This window comes from Rutidosis leptorrhynchoides, chromosome 4, assembly GCF_046630445.1.
Source record: "Rutidosis leptorrhynchoides isolate AG116_Rl617_1_P2 chromosome 4, CSIRO_AGI_Rlap_v1, whole genome shotgun sequence".
Classification (NCBI taxonomy): Eukaryota; Viridiplantae; Streptophyta; class Magnoliopsida; order Asterales; family Asteraceae; genus Rutidosis; species Rutidosis leptorrhynchoides.
Window position 1 is genome coordinate 374,772,214 of NC_092336.1, and position 18,197 is coordinate 374,790,410.

Sequence of the window (18,197 nt, forward strand, 5' to 3'; positions counted from 1 at the left end):
GGATCGGCACTTGCGGCCATACAACACTTCAAAAGGTGCGGCATTAATGCTCGAGTGATAACTGTTGTTGTAAGAAAATTCGGCGAGTGGCAAATGCCTTTCCCAGGCCTTTCCGAAATCAATGACACATGCACGCAGCATGTCTTCCAAAGTATGAATTGTTCATTCACTTTGCCCTTCGGTTTGTGGGTGATAAGCAGTACTCATGTCGAGACGGGTTCCCATGGCTTCTTGTAAAGAACGCCAAAATCTAGAAGCAAAACGGGGATCGCGATCTGAGATGATCGATAAAGGTACACCATGACAAGATACAACCTCCTTGATGTATAATTTAGCAAGTCTCTCCATTGTATCCGTTTCCTTCATCGCTAGAAAGTGTGCAGATTTAGTAAGGCGGTCAACAATAACCCAAATGGTATCGTATCCGCCCACCGGCTTTGGCAGCTTGGTAATGAAATCCATTGTGATCCTTTCCCACTTCTATTGCGGGATTTCCGGCTGTTGAAGTAACCCAGAAGGTCTCTGATGCTCGGCTTTAACCTTCGAGCAAGTCAAACACTTACCAACATAAGTCGCAACGTCCTTCTTAAGATTCGGCCACCAATACTGTTCTTTAAGGTCGTGGTACATTTTGCCCGCTCCAGGATGAATCGAATATCTCGATTTGTGTGCTTCATCAAGTATAAGGTTCCGTAGATCTCCATAATGAGGTACCCAAATTCTTCCGGCATAACATCGGAGTCCAGACTCCCTAACCTCGAATCGAGAGACAAGTATGTTCAAATGTTCATGAGTTATATTCTCCTTCTTGAGAGCCTCATCTTGGGCTACTCTGATCTGGCTGTTGAGGTTCGAATGAATGGTGATGTTCAGAGCCCTAACACGAAGAGGTGTCGTCCTCTCCTTTCGGCTTAAAGCGTCAGCTACAACATTGGCCTTGCCAGGGTGATAGCGAAGTTCACAATCGTAGTCTTTCAATGTCTCAATCCATCGACGCTGTCTCATATTCAGTTGCTTCTGATCAAAGATGTGCTGGAGGCTCTTGTGGTCGGTGAAAATAGTGCTCTTAGTTCCATACAAATAGTGTCTCCAAAATTTGAGCGCAAAGACAACAGCTCCAAGTTCGAGATCATGAGTAGTGTAGTTCCGCTCGTGAATCTTCAATTGGCGGGAGGCATAGGCAATAACTTTTGATCGTTGCATCAGTATACAACCAAAACCACTCTTCGATGCATCACAATAAACAACAAAGTCATCACTGCCCTCAGGAAGTGATAGGATAGGTGCGGTGGTTAACTTCTTCTTCAAAGTTTGAAATGCCGATTCGTGTGCGGGTTCCCAAATGAACTTCTTGCCCTTGTGAGTCAGCGCGGTCAAAGGACGCACAATCAGAGAAATTGGTAGTAACCGGCGAGACCTAGGAATTGGCGAATATGAGTCGGAGTAGTAGGGGTCTCCCACTTGCTGATAGCTTCAATCTTGGTAGGATCAACTTTGATACCCTGGTCGCTCACAACATGACCCAGAAATTGAACTTCCTTCAACCAAAATTCACACTTGGAGAATTTGGTGTAAAGTTGCTCTTGTCTTAAGAGTTCAAGTACTAGTCGGAGGTGTTGCTCATGCTCTTCTTCGCTCTTGGAGTAGATGAGGATATCATCTATGAAGACGATAACAAACTTATCCAGGTATGGCTTGCAGACACGATTCATGAGGTCCATGAACACGGCAGGTGCGTTTGTCAAATCGAATGGCATCACGAGAAACTCATAATGACCATAACGGGTTCTAAATGCAGTCTTCATTACATCGCTTTCTTTCACCCTCAACTGGTGATAGCCGGATCGCAAATCAATCTTGGAGTAAACGCTCGATCCTTGTAGTTGGTCAAAAAGATCGTCAATGCGGGGAAGAGGATACCGATTCTTGATTGTCAATTTGTTGAGTTCACGGTAGTCGATACACATACGGAAGGATCCATCCTTCTTCTTCACAAATAACACAGGTGCGCCCCAAGGCGAGAAACTTGGTTGGATAAATCCACGGTCAAGTAGTTCTTGTAGTTGGCTTTGTAATTATTGCATCTCGGAAGGTGCGAGTCTATAAGGTGCGCGAGCTACAGGTGCAGCTCCTAGCACTAAGTCGATCTAAAACACTACTGCTCTCGGCGGCAGTAATCCAGGTAATTCTTCAGGGAAGACATCGGAAAATTCGTTCACAATTCGAACGTCGTTCACACTCTTCTCCTCAGTTTCTACCTTTTTTCACATGCGCTAGCACGGCAAGACGTCCCTTCTTCATAATCTTTTGCACTTTCACGCAACTAATGAGGTTCAGCTTCGAGGTACATCTCTCTCCGTAGATGATCAGTGGCTCACCGTCTCTTTGTGGTATACGAAGAGCTTTATCTCCGCAGATAATGTCAGCCTTTATCTTGCTCAACCAATCCATACCGACGATCACGTTAAAACTTCCCAATTTGATAGGTATCAAGTCAATTTCGAAATCTGCACCAGCTATGTTGATAATAGCTCCTCGACTAATATGGTCAACTTTCTCAAGTTTTCCATTGGCGACCTCGACAAGCATACTCTCTTTTAACGGGACTAATGACCAATTAATCTTATCGCAAAAATGTCTACATACATAACTTCTATCCGCACCAGTATCAAACAAGACAGAAGCTAAAAGATTGTTGATTTTGAATATACCTGTCACCAAGTCGGGGTTTTCGCGTGCGTCCCTTGCATTAACATTGAAAGCTCTAGCGCGCGGTGGTCCGCCATCTTTTTGCTTATTTGGACACGCATTTCTGAAATGGCTCGTCTGCCCACATTCATAACACTTCCTCGACCCTGTGGGGTTCGGCTTCCCATTCAAAGTGGTGACCTTGCAGTCTTTTCCAACATGCCCAGTCCGTTGGCACTTCTCACAAACAACATTACAATATCCAGTATGGTGCTTGTAGCACCACTTGCATTGTGGTAAGGTTCCTTTGTAGTTCAGGTTCGTGTTGGTGTTTGGATTGGGATTTCCACCGTTGTTGTTTCCTCTGAAACCCTCATGTCGTTTCGCCGGGTTCTGTTCATAGTTTCTTCCCCTGTTGTTGTTGTTGTTGTTGTTGTTGTGGTTATCCCATTTGCACTTCTCACTAGTACCCGCTTCAGACTTAGCCTTCTCCGGCTCATCAATGGTGATTTGATTCATTAAAGTATGCGCCATGCGCATTGCTTCGGGAACATTCGGTGGCTTGGACGAGGTGACGTTTCCCTTAATGCTCTTAGGAAGTCCCCAGAAGTACCTTTCCATTCGCTTGAATTCTGGGGTGACCATTGTCGGACATATCAGGGCTAGTTCCAAAAATCTCCTGTTGTAACCATCAAGGTCGTTCCCAACGGCCTTTAACTGCATGAATTCCATCTCCATCTTTTGTATTTCGGTTCTCAGACAATACTCCTCAATCATGGCACACTTAAATTCTTCCCATGGCGTAGCATACGCCTCATCAATGCCTTGTGCCTGTGCCATTGTGTTCCACCACGTGAGCGCGCCGTCAGACAGCGTGCAAGAAGCAAATTTGGTTTTGCTGTCCTCCGAACAGTTGCTAACTCGGAATACTGATTCTAGCTTTTTGAACCATCTAGTGAGACCAACCGGTCCCTCGGTGCCACTGAAGTTATGTGGTTTACAGCTCTGGAATTCCTTGTAAGTACACCCATTTCGAATGGGTTGAATAACCGGTGGTGGTGGCGGTGGCGGTGGAGCTTGGGGTTGCATTTCCGCAATGGCTGCGGCTACCCTTTCGGCAATCATCTCTTCGATTTGGGCGGTGGTAGGTGTTGATCGTCCGTTGGCCATGGTGTTCTAAACAAAAATTTTGACTCAAGCCAAAATCCAGTATTCAATAGTAATAATACAGTATATAGTAACCAACATGGAATCAAAACATCGCATGTTATTAAATAACGCATCTAGGTACAAAAACCACAGAATCATCGTACAGTAATGTAAATAGAACATCGTGCAAGAATTAAATAACGCAAAGTTCCATTCATTAATAATAATAAGTTTCATACATCTGAATAAGTTCGTACAATTCATAAGTGAAACATAAAACTACAACTAGAGATTACATAATAGAATCTAATACAAAGTCCTACGGTGATGGTGGGTGTAGAATGTCCAATACATGAGTCATCTGCTCCTCGAGCTCAGTAACTCGAGCTCGAAGGATTTCCACCTCCCTTGTCAATTCCTCGACAGTGGGAGCTGGTGGGGCGGGTGGTGCCGGCGGTGCAGGTGGTGCCGGTGGTGTGGACATTACATAACGGGGTGCAGATGTTCCGGCTCCAGAAATAGTCAGTACATAACGGGGTGCCTTATGCACTTGTGGGTCGGCAGGGTACGGCACAAGCCGCTTACGAGCAGTAACCCTACGACGCCGACCAAATGCGTCAGTGAAAGCACGACCTCCATTCACCCCTGGAATGACGGTGCCATCAAAACGGTACCGCTTCTTCGGCGGGGTGGAGGGTGCCTGTATAGGTACATCAGCAGGGTCCTCATCATCACTGGAGTCGTCTTAGGAGGTGTCGTCGAATGGAGCATCAGTGGATGACGGGTCGTCCGAAACATGTGGTGGCTGTACGGGTGGCTGAACTGGCCGTCCTTGAGCGGCCATCATCTGTCTGTACCTAGCGGGTCCGATCGGAATGAGACGTCCATCAGGGGCGCGTCGGCACCAATGGCGATATCGGTTACGGAATGGACCTTCCCCGAACTCCGCGGGAATCACAATCTCACCGGAGCGGGGCTATAATCCTGAGGGTCTGGGGGCAGATGGATCTGGAATCTCTGAAGGGTCCTTGGCTCCGCTAGAAGTAACCACTGGGGCAGGCGCCTGGCTGCTAGTCCCAGAAGATGAAGCACTGGGGTTACTCGTGGGTAGCGGGATCGGTGTGTCGGCAGCAGCAGCAAGTGGGGTGGCTGACGAGTCGGAACTGCCCAAAATGATAGCAGGTGGAGTATCCAACATCTGAACAAGGAAAAATAAATTTTTCCATGTCAGTAAGTCATAAAGCAAGCACGTATTAGGCCAACAGTTTAAATCATGTATAACAATAAGTAGCATGGCAATAATAATGAATCGTACAGAAGTAGCATGCAATCGAAAGCAAGTAATATCATACAGTAGTGAAATCATGTAGTAGCATACGGCATGTAGCAGTAAAAGTAAGCAGCAGCATGCAGCAAGTTCAGCAGAAACACGTAAACTAGCAAGTTGTAGATTAGTCCTATTAGTGAATCCTACTCGGGTCGGTCTTAGACTCACTAATGCAACCTAATTCCCTACAACCAATGCTCTGATACCAAATGTAATGCCCCGTACAAAACTATCGTGTACGAATCATCAACAACAGGATCATTACAAGGTTAAGTACTATATGCTGTAATAAAAGAAGTTGCATTCACGATAGAAAGATGACGTCATAATCGACGCCAAATGTTTTACACCAACAGTATGCTTCTGCGAATAGCAAACATGAATAAATGTATGTGACCCTTAGGTCGTTACAAAACATAGTTTCAAATGTATTAAAGTTTGAATGCAAGATAAAGTAGTTCATGAGGTGATAACACTAGAGCAGCGGGTGTCTACGGCAAGACTAGTACACAGCGGAAGCAACCTTAAGCACCTGAGAAAAACATGCTTAAAAACGTCAACACAAAGGTTGGTGAGCTATAGTTTAAGTATAACAGTATGTAAGGTAGGCCACGAGATTTCAGTGCTACAAAGAGCGTTTCAAAACAGTATGATAAAGTATATGTTAACCGTGGGCACTTGGTAACTAACTTAACGTTTATACCCCCTGAAAGTACACTTGGCAAATGCGTATATTTATGAAGTATTAAACACTCGTTAAATGCTAGTGCTACTAGCCCGAGTGGGGATGTCAAACCCTATGGATCCATATCTAAGATTCGCGTTCACCGGTTCAAAAACCAATGACTAAACATTACCGAGCTAAAGGGAATGTTTCTACCATTGTATAACCCACACATATATAAAGTTTAAGTACTCGTGCCTAGTATGTAAAACATAAAATCCGCATGTATTCTCAGATCCCAAAATAAGTTAAAGTAAAAAGGGAATGCTATAACTCACAATGATAATGTAGCGGTAAAGTATGACTCGGAAAGTAAGCAAGTAATGAAGGCTGTCCAAACGGGTCCTCAACCAAAGTCAAATATCACTAAGTCAGTAAATCGTCCGAATAGGTTTAAAATTATGTAAATAAGGTCTTAAGGGTCATCATCATTCATCATTAAACAAAAGGTGTAAAGTAAGTTTCGTTCATGAAAGAAGTTTAAAACAAAGGCTGAGTTCGGTCAGTCACCACGGCCTCTACACCTACTGAAATAAGGTGAGACTAGTGGTCATGGCTCTGTATATGAGTCCTTTAGTTGTGGTAAAAATCTCAGAATCAAACTCTTCTTCTTTGGACCGTGGCGACGGTCTAAGTGCGAGTAGGTCAGAATTTTCAGCACAACGTTAAATGGACATAGTGACGATCGGAGGGCCATAAATCCTAAACCGTAACTCGGATTAAGACGAGTCCTATATGAAAAGTTATCTACTCGAACAGAGCTATCGGAAAATCATAATTTCAGTAGCCCAGGTCATACGGGTCAGACACAGAAACAGTAGAACAGTAGGGTCAGTAGGTTCCGGTGGTTCTTAGTGCTCGATGCTTATCATGGTTCTCATCCTTGATGCATATAGCTTCAAGTGTACAACTCGTTGATGTGTTTGCATCATTTTCACCAAGGTTTGACCATCATAACCCAAGTGTAAGTCTAAGACATGAAGCACAACTCACTTAAGTGTTGCAAGTGTTTTGATGAACCAAGGTTACATCAAAGTCTTAGATGTAACACATACATGAACTATAAAAGTAATATTAACCAAGTTTTGACTATTATGACACAAGTGTAAGTCTAAGACATGTAGCACAACTCACTTAAGAGTTGTATGAAGTTTGATGAACCAAATTTACATCAAGGTCTTAGATCCAACACATACATGAACTTTAAAACTAATAATAAGTTACAAACTTGAAAGTGAACTTATGAAATCAAGATCTTAAGTTGTAGAACATAGTTCTTAGTTAGATCTTGAAGATCCTAGACCCAAAAGTCTAGATCTAACATAAGTGTACCAAGTTATAAATAAAGAAGGCTTACTTACATGTTCTTGAACTTTCAAAGTTAACTTTTAATTCAAGATTAATGAGATCAAAGTTAACTAGTAACACTTGACCAATAACAACCAACAAACATGAAATTAAAGTGCATAATATAAAGAAATAAACTAAGTAAACAAGTAACTAGTTCATGGGTTGTTCATACTTTAAAGATTCAAACCAAAGTTTGATCTTTAAGAATGTAAACTTTAAGTTTACAAACATGACTTACAATTAATGATTCTACAACCATGAACTTAAAATCTTTTAACATATTAAGTGTAGAACATAAACTAGAAAGTTTATGTTCTTGTGTGTTCTTGTAAATACAAGATAAATGAAGAACAAACTAACACGTTTGGTTCTTGAAAACTAGTAAGTAAATGACTACAAGTAAGTAACCATAATCAAAGATAAGTAATAACAAACAAAAGAATGATGATGATGGAGGATCTAGGCCACGGTTTTGTGACAAGAAAAAGAAGAGAAATATTTGTTTCAAGTTACTTACAAGATGAGAGAAAAGAGAGAAAATGTTTGAGAGAAAATGAGAAGTAAATGTGTAAGTGTAAATGAGAGAATTCTAGTGAATGAAGTAATGAAAAATTGAAACAAAACTCTCCTTGTAACAAGCCTAGGCCGACGGTTTTGTGTGGGGGAGGGAGGAGGAGTTTACTCACTAGTCCATGCATGGTAAAGTCTTACAAAGTTGGTTAATGGAGGTGTTTACATGGGGAGAACAAGTAACTAGATTCCAATGTGACTTAAACCAACTAGTTGTAACTTAATGATGCTACTTACATGAAAGAATGGGCTAAGTAATCCATTAACATATGTAGGGTGGGCTCATAAGCCCAACAACACTAATCCAAGCCCAAGTTCCATTAATTTACAAATTAATCCAATTAAAGCCCATGTAACTAACTAATAACCATAGTTAATTAAAATGATTAATAAAATCAATCATGAATGTAAATAATATTCTAAAAATATTATTCGTGAAAGTTTCGTGTGTCACAAAGACGTTTCGGGCAATTAAAGTCAAGTACGGGCAATCATGGCAACATGTAAATGTAATAACATACATTCGTTTAATCACAAGTATTAATAATAATAATTATTAATAATTAACGTTGAAAAATCCAGGGTCGTTACAAATTACGCCATACCCCAGGGTACAATGGTCATTTCATCTAGGCCCAAAATGCGGGTGTTACAAATCTACCCTCCTTAAAAGAGATTCCGTCCTCGGAATCGGGTCAACTATGGTCAACAAACCCAAAAATTGTTACTCGCACCGCCAAAACACACGGTTAACTTCATCAATCTTATCCCCGATACAGACAATATCCACCACAATTGCATAGGGAAATGAGATTCCTGACATCAATACACTCCCGATACCAAATAACTTGTCACAATCTCCGTCGATCAACGTCCATTAATCCACTTAAGCCCACAAATTACACGATCAAGTCAAATAATCAGAGTCAAATTCGTGTTTCTTCGCCATTCCGTATCATAAATTTCACGATCTGTCATCCAATTCAACTCTTTATACAGTCCACTTTTCCCAATTATCCAAAGCTTAGGCAATAGAATTAGTCATCATGCTAAAATCTATACCTAGGTCCACGAAATTGTCTCGTAAGTCAACAGAACTTCACAGGTTATTCGTCTCATATCCAGTCACATCACAATCCAATATAGCACAGGCCGCCTAATTTTCCTTCAGCTTCCCAGAAATTCCGTATGATTTATCACAATATACTTCTGTTGGCCAGACACAAGCATATTATCCTAAATCATACCTTCATTCTGAGTTGCTCGTAACGGAAAAAATTCTACTTGTCTCATTCACTAACTTATGTCTAATCAATTTCCTCAATAAGCATCGGTAATTAATTTAACTACTTTATAACTAATCAATCACAACATCTGTCCACTATCAATCATCCAAATATAATCTATCAACCAGATCATACATCCAACAAGCTTAGGAAATACCGTCGTAACAACCATACTCATGCCACTATCCAACAACTTCATGTTGTCCAAAAGTCCACTACACAAACATACTCAACGCATCTCTATCAAAGTCACGGTTCTCAATCCCAAAAAGTCAACCTAAGGGTCACCCTTACCCCACATGGCACAAAAGGGTCGCAACCAAAACATAAACAACTTAATGCAACAAAATAAATCTTACACTACTATCAAGATCTACTAATGTACCACACATATATATACACCCAATCATATACATGTATATGACTAAACAATGCGAGGATTTTGAAGCATACATGTATTCACATCACATTCAACATCTGCATCTGCAACCATCTGATAAGCTCTTGCTGTTTCTGTAGGTGGATTCTTTCTTTTCTGCCCAACTGGAGAACCAGAAGATCCACCTACTGATCCCGACTGCGCTCCTGGCCCCGCCCCAGAACTTGATCCTCTTACATACGGACACTGAGCTGACCTATGCCCCACTTGATGACATCTCCAACATACATCCTCTTGGAATGAACACATCCGAATCTCGTGTCCCACAATACCACATCTCAAACATCTTTTGGTTGAATCTGAACAAGGACCACTATGAGATGATCTGCAACTATAACACCAAGAATTCTGACTTGATGCTGACCCACTCTGTTCTGACCCACTCTTATGTTTCAACTTAACAGACTTCCTTGACCTAGAGTCTGAATGACTCATCACCTGATCTTGTTGTGACATCTCATAACCTACTATTCTATTCCTTGCTGCTCTGACATCATCCTCTACCATCTTGGCCATAACAAACGCTTGCGATAATGTCGTCGCCATCCTAACCATTGTTCTGTACTCTGGTAAAATTATGTTAACAAAGTGCTGAATTCTGGACTGCTCATCTGGAACCCACTGTTGCACAAACCTTAATTTATCCATATACTGCTCAATCACCTCATCTATCGTCATCTGAGGTGTCATTTTCATTTCCAGAAATTCTGTCTTAATTCGATTAAGGTCATAGGACGAACAATACTGCTCACAAAGTTTACTATAAAATTGTTCCCAAGTAATCATGTTCACTTGCTCTTTTGGTATACTAGAAATAACCGTATCCCACCAAACCATTGCCCTATTCTTCAGCATACGACTAGCATAAATAACCTGTAATTCCGGTTCGCACTGACAAGCCTCAAAAACTCTTTCTATCTCTCTTAACCAGTTAAGAGTCACTGTTGGGTTAGAACTTCTTGAATACTCTGGTGGATTGCAATTCAGGAACTTTTTGAACGTACATGTCTTTGGTTGTTGAAACATCAGCATCTGATACGGACCCCACATCTGATTTGGGAACTGTTGATTATACTGAGGTGGCATCTGAAACTGTTGAGGAAACTGATACTGAGATGGTAACCATTGCTGTTATTGGAAAGCACTTCCAGTTTGCTGATACATATTTGGCTGCACCGAATACCCACTAAACATCTGATTCGGTACACTACCACTTGGATTCACGGTTACCTGATGTTGTTCTAATTCCCTTATTCGGTCCTGTGCTTCCTTTAACTTACTTTGCAAATCTATTATTTGTTCCTGTGGATCCTCTTCTGACACGTACCCGTCTTCATCTGGGGCTCTGAATGTTCCGGGGGCTGACGGACCAGTTGCGTTTCCTGTAGTATCTGCCATATCTGCACTACCACAACATCTCACACAAACTCTTAGTGGAAAACAGGTTAGTACCTATCAACTAACACATGTATTCCCTACATTCACTTAACTCGTCCCCTCAGATATGTTTGACACAACACAAGGTTTGGGAACATGACATTAAACACAATGTACATGCGGCCAAACATATGCTCTGATACTAAGTTGTGAGACCCTGATTTTTTTTGTAAAATCACAGTGGAAGTCTTAATTCACATAATTACCCTTAGTTAATTACTTATTACAAACCACCGGTGTTATGTTAAACAACTAGTTACATATTTATAAAAGTTAAGACATCAGAGTTCGTCTTGTCAAACATATCGTCAACCCGACTCTTGTCCCTACCAGCACTAAGATCCAAAACCTGCAAGGGAGGAGGTGAGGGGGGTTAGCACGAGGCTAAGTGAATGGAATCATCTAACAGATCTAGTATACAGTACCAACTTGTACAACAACAGCAACTACAACAATCAATAACAGGCAACTGACAACTAATAACTAGCAACTATCAACTGGCAACAATTAACTAGCAACTATGCTTCAACTAGAGACACGGCAGCTTGTACGAGCACACGACCACTAGCTGATCAGTCTGGCATCTACCGAAAGTCCTTACTACTGAATCACTTTACAATTGGTCTGTCAACCGTACGAGTAACACCATCACACGCACGTTTGAGAACACTCAACCGTGCAGTTGACAACTCACTCGTACGTTTGGTCTATGACCAAACATCCAATAATGACTCACCTGATCCGTACGGCTCACTACACGAGTGACTAGTGACTCGTACGAGTCACATCTCAACTGTACGTATCATCACAATCAAAACATAGTTCCCATCACCACTCACTCGCACGGTTCACCACACGGTTGACTACCTCAACCGTACGAGTGAAGGCTCACTCGTGCGAGTGATGAAGGACAGTAGCAGCAAGTATTTATATGGGTTTCAACCCATAAGCACAACATCAAACATCAATACATACACTAAATCAACACCTACAAACATGTAATCACCATATGATAAGTCTACATCATAATTTCAACCCATAACAACACTCAAAAGCTTGCAAAACAAGGCATACACATTAAAACTACTTTTTCGACCCAAAAACAGTTTGATCTAGTTTCTTAAAAGTTCACCATTGAAAAGTAGTAGTTTCGACCCAAATAGTGACACTGTAGCAAATAGTAGTTTCCGAACACTGTAGCAATAGCGACACTGTAGCAACTCGGTACTGTAGCAAATAGTGACACTGTAGCAACTCGGTACTATAGCAAACTGGGTTTCGAACAAGATCGCTGATTTTGTGATTTTTTCCCCAAAAACTCGATTTCTAAGTGTTTTTGACCAAATTTTAAGCACAAGAAAGTTACTAAACATATATACAACCTATTTCTAACATCAATTAACACTAACAAACACAATTCAACAAGATTCAAGCTAAAAAAGCACACTTTTATTCAAGAACACAAAAACTCATTTTTCTAACAATCAAAGCATGGATTCAAGTAAACAAACCTGATTAGATGATCACAAGGAAGATAATAATCACTCCTTAAAGTCTCTTTATCCAATTCTAGCTTAGATTAAATTAGGGTTTGAGAGTGATAAATGTTAGGTACGGTGTTCTTGATTTATTTTGGGGAAAATGAAAGAATAGTCTGGAAACAGGCTTATATATGGGTTAAAAAACCCATACCCCATAACACACGGGTATTTATCAGTTATCTGATATCTTTCGTACTTCGTTAGGAGGCCCTAACGGAGTTCAAATTCAACAAACGAACCTGTTCTGTGACCCTTGTCACAAACTGGTCTCAACTAAACAACCAAATAATTATAAACATATAATTATAAAAATCACTAATTACGCCATACCCCAGGGTACAATGGTCATTTCATCTAGGACCAAAATACGGGTGTTACAGATCTATCCGCATCTAAAATTCTTCCCTGTTCGGCATCGAGCTCCCATAACAAACATTTCTCACTCAATTCATTTATCTCTGCATCAATTCTCCCAAAGGATGTTTTGCTCCATTCTTTTAATTTCAATTTAACATTCTTGAGTTTGATTCTAAAAGCAGTGTCGGGTCTGCATTTAGAAACATGTAAGTTCCAAGCCTCTGTTATAATTTGTGATGCACCAACAGCATCGATCCATGAGTCAAAAATTATGGTGGGCTTGGGCTCGAAATCCAGGTGTCCGTTTTGAGCAGGAGAGGGGTAAGGGGTATGATCTGATAACTTTCTGTCCATGGCAGTGACTGATAAATCATCCCACAGGGCTGCGAAGTTCATAGAGACAAGGAAACGATCTAATTTGCTGAAACGTATCCCATTATCACTGATCCGTGTGTATTTCCGACCCAACAAAGGGATCTCGATTAAACCATTGTCGTTAATAAACTTATTAAACCAAGAAGCCCTTCTTGCGATGAAATTGGTGTTCTCCCTTTCGTGAGCATACCTTACTTCGTTAAAGTCCCCACAAAGAACCCATGCTGCGTTATCGAATGACATCAAGTCGTTCAAGCTATCCCAAAATCTCTTTTTCTTTTCGTCACTATGTGGCCCATAGACGTTCACGATAATAACTTCAGAGTCATAGTTTGAAAGCTTCCCTTTGATCGCAATGAAAAATTCACCCTCTATAGCACTATCAACATGAAAGATGTTGGAGTCCCATAGAATTAATAAACCCCCTGACCTCCCACGACATTCTTTAAATGCATACTTGACATTTTGAGAACCCCACACATACTCGATCCATTGGTCACTGAATTTCCTTCATTTGGTTTCTTGTACCACAGCCACGATAGGAGAAGAATCATGCAAGAGACCCTTAAAACACCCTACCTTACCATCCCGATTGAAACCTCGAATATTGACGGATAGAATCTTCATTGATCAATAATGAAGCGCGAACACATGGGCACAAAATTAATCACTCTTGTCCAACATTGAAACCAAGCATCTTTACGAAATCACATAGATTAACACTATCCTCAGACGCCTCTTGGGCCGAATTAACATTGAGATTGCAATGTCTTGATTTAGAATGAATTAAATCATCGATTGAAACAGCATGAGATCTCTTGACACCAGATAGACATCATGAGATGGGAAGTTAAATACGGATCAAATAATTGTAAAATAAATATATTTATGACATCAGGTAGGATGTCTAGAATTTTTTCTTTTTATTTTTGATTTTTCTTTAACAAATGAAATTGGTTCTTTATGATGTCATCATTTTAGCAATATATAATAGAATCTATAGATAGATAGATTACTTATTACCTATTATTAATTATTATTATTATTATTATTATTATTAATTTATTATTAATAATTTAATTTATTATTTATTATTTATTATTATTATTATTATTATTATTATTATTATTATTATTATTATTGTTATTGTTGTTGTTGTTGTTGTTGTTACAGATTATGTAAACAAAAATTATTGTACGGAGTATATAAAAACTAGATTTATGAGCCCGTGCGTTGCACGGGGACTCATCCGCAAACATTGTTGGTTTTTAAACTTATATATGAAATAACGTTTTTATAGGAAAAGTGTGAATAGTACTATTGTGGTTGAATTAGTAAAATCGTATTTAAAGTAAGATTAAGCTGCACGATATTACTATATAATCGTATTTAAATGCATTACTCTTGGTATTGATTTCATGCAGTACACAGCAACAATGACGAAAAAAATCATTGATCAGATTGCACTGTTCTGATTTTCGGCATTTTATTAATTTGTCTACAACTTGTTTAACTTCAAGCTTAAAATTTCGAACGGGTCAAACTGTATAAAAGGTCAACCACATCACTTTTTAATACAGAGTTTGGAACCGTTATCATGTAAAAGTAAAAATAAGCTGCATATTTGTGTTCATTTCACCATAGTTAGTTGAGCAACCCCACAAGATGAGCATCCATTTTCGTTGAACACATTTCGACCTATACATAATAAGTAATTGTTAGTGACGTTCAATTGACTAAAAAAACTTGAATAAATCATAGCCTGGTTAAACAAATTGAGCCTTATAAAACATGACTAATACATATTGATACATTCCTAATTTTAATATCATACCCTTTGTTTACATCTGCTAATACATGTGGATACATACACCCATACATATTGTTAAACTTTGACTATATTTACTACAATTTAGGCAATAGTGTGAAATAAAGTCGCCTGTCGAAAAAATGGGTAAAAAACATGGCTTTACATTGGCTAATACGTATTCATAATATCATACCTACAACTACCATGGCCAATACTTTGATTATAATTAGACTATGAATCTGAATCTGATGTATAATAAAACAATGGATTAATTTGCATATATTGTATTAAATACATACCCAGTTTAAGGAACGTCCGATTTCACCATTGCAAGAACTCTTTGATGATGATAATGTGATGTTTTTTGTCCTTAGGCATTTCTGCAAACCTTCATAAACAGCACATGATATTTTTAGTCAGTTAAGTAGTGTGCATATCATTAAGTGTATTCATAATAATTGGTGTAAAGTGTCTAGGTCAATTCGTGTTTATACAATAAAAAATGGAATGCTTGTAAGTAAAAATTGAATTTATACCAACATGCTACTATAGGCACGTAAACATGTAAATTTCCAAAAGTACTTAATGTCAAAAATATATTAAACATAGATAACTCACGTTTGGTTCTGTAAAAACCGCTAGAAGTGAAAACATGGCTGCAAAATAAACAACCTGTTGAATATAAAATAAAATTGCATCAGTATATTTATTAGTTAAATTCATTAGTAAAACCAACACTTAAAAATTTTCAATATGGGGTATCTAATAGGGGCATAAGAACCATCAGTAATGTAACCATATTTGGGGTATCTGAATGTCGAATATGGCACAAACAAATGCAAGATTCTGTAATTCGAAAGCTACTTACATGAACACAGTTTTAAAAGAGCCCGATGCCAAAATTTATTTCTTGGTGATTACTCTAGCTAATAGAATCTTGTGCAAGCAGCAGATGAATGCAAAGTAGTTTGTGTATCAGCGAAAATGGATGTAGTCCCTAAACAACCAAATTGCAATATATATAACAGACCATTATGTTTCATAATCAATAAATGAGCACAATTAAGATGTGACTTGCCATCCCAGGTTTGAGAGCCAGTCGATTAACTAAAGATAAATCATATGAATCATCTTGTGCATTAGCAACATCAGCTTCATTTTCATGAATGATAATTTTCTAGTTTGCTTCCAATGCATCGGCTATCGCTAGCAAAATTTTACCCCTTTTTTCTGCAGGCATTCCCTATATAAAGGTAGCAACTTTTTTAATTTATATATCAAAATGTTTATCCATATGGGTCGACTTGGGTGGAAATCTTGACTCGTTTACTTATATATCAGAAAACTCGCGATGAAAATTGTTCGGGTCAACCCAACCTGGTCTAGCCCGTATCAATCCATACCAAAAAAGTTCTACAATTTTGAATTTACCTAACCCGTATGAAAATTGTTGGTGTTGTAAATTAAACTCCGCTTGGAATCAACATCCAGGACATAGTTACCAGATTGACGGATCAAATAACAAAAAAGAGTAAGAAATTAACAACAAAAATCAATTAAATGCATGTGGAATGATTAATTGATTAGTTAGGGTTGACTATATATGAATTCAAAGATATAAATAAAAATGTTCTGATTATACCAAAAACACACTGTGATGGCCCCGTCAAAACACTTAACGGCTCCGTCACTTGGTTCCACAGCTTGATCGAACTTAAATGAATTTAACAAACGACATTGCATTCTTTTATTTCAAAAGTTGCCCAAAAAGGAAAGCATACCAAAATATGTAGTTTAAAAGTAACCCAACATATTAATTAACCAAAGTTGACATAAAACATTGTCAACAAACCCACAAATCTAAATTATCCAAAAACTGAATGCAAGCTTAAGTTTCATAAATTGTTTCATTAACATCTGCCCAAATGCATGCAGACTCTTCTAAACACAGCGGAAGCATCACATAAACTCAAGTACCTGTGAAAACATGCGAGTAAACTGTCAACACAAAGGTTGAGTGAATTATAGGTTTAAATAATTGAATAAACTTTAGACCACAAGATTTAAAAATGTTAGAAAACATTAAACATTATTCCATTATCAATGAGCCACCTGGTAACCACTTAACCCTTTATTTACCCTTTCCAAACACAATAAAAATATACACTGGACAGTGTATCTACAACAAAATACGAAGTACTAAACATTCCGATTATAAATTGCTAGCGCGACTAGCTCGAAATGGGGTTGTCAAACCTGATAGATCTATCCGTAGGATTCGCGTTCACCAGTAGAAACCAATGATTACAGTTACCAGACTAGGGAATATTTTTGTCCAATTCACAATGAATAATTTAAATTTAATTGTCACTTGCGTCTAAACGTAAAATAAAATGCATGTAATCACATCCCAAAAATATACTTTGAAAAGTATGTAAAAACGGGACTATAACTCACCTTAATAGTAACGAAGTAATCAACACAATTAAGCGAACAGCAAATGAGTACAGTGATCAGGAATGATCATAACGCCGACCTATAAATAAAGCAGGTCGATATAAATAACTAACTTAGGTCAAATCTTAGTATGATAGCTATTGTACATGTTGCAAGTAGTCATAGAACAATACTCAATATGCATCGGTTTGATCGGAACAGCTTACGGACACACACTTTCTATTTTTAGAAAGTTTCTATTTTTAGCAGGTTTCCATTTTTGGAAAGTTTCTATTTTTGGAAAGTTTCTATTTTTGGAAAGTTTCCAAATTTAGAAAGTTGCTATTTTAGGAAAGTTTATAAGTTAGGAAAGTTTCCTTAATTAGAAAGTCAACAAAAGTCAACTAGAAGTCAAAGTCAACCGAAAGTCAACTCAAAAGTCAACCTTGGTCAAACATAGTCAACGTTAATTTTAAAAGTGTAAGTTGTAATAATAATGTAAGTTATAATGTTTATTAAATTTAAATATGTCTAATTATGTCATAACATAAGTTTAATTAAATTAAAATGAATTATTAAAGTTAATATAAGTTTAAATGATATAATTAATATAACATAAGTATTTAATTAATTAATTAAATATTAGTCATAATACAAGTATTATTAATTAATAATAAATTTTAAATCATATCATAAGTATTATTAATT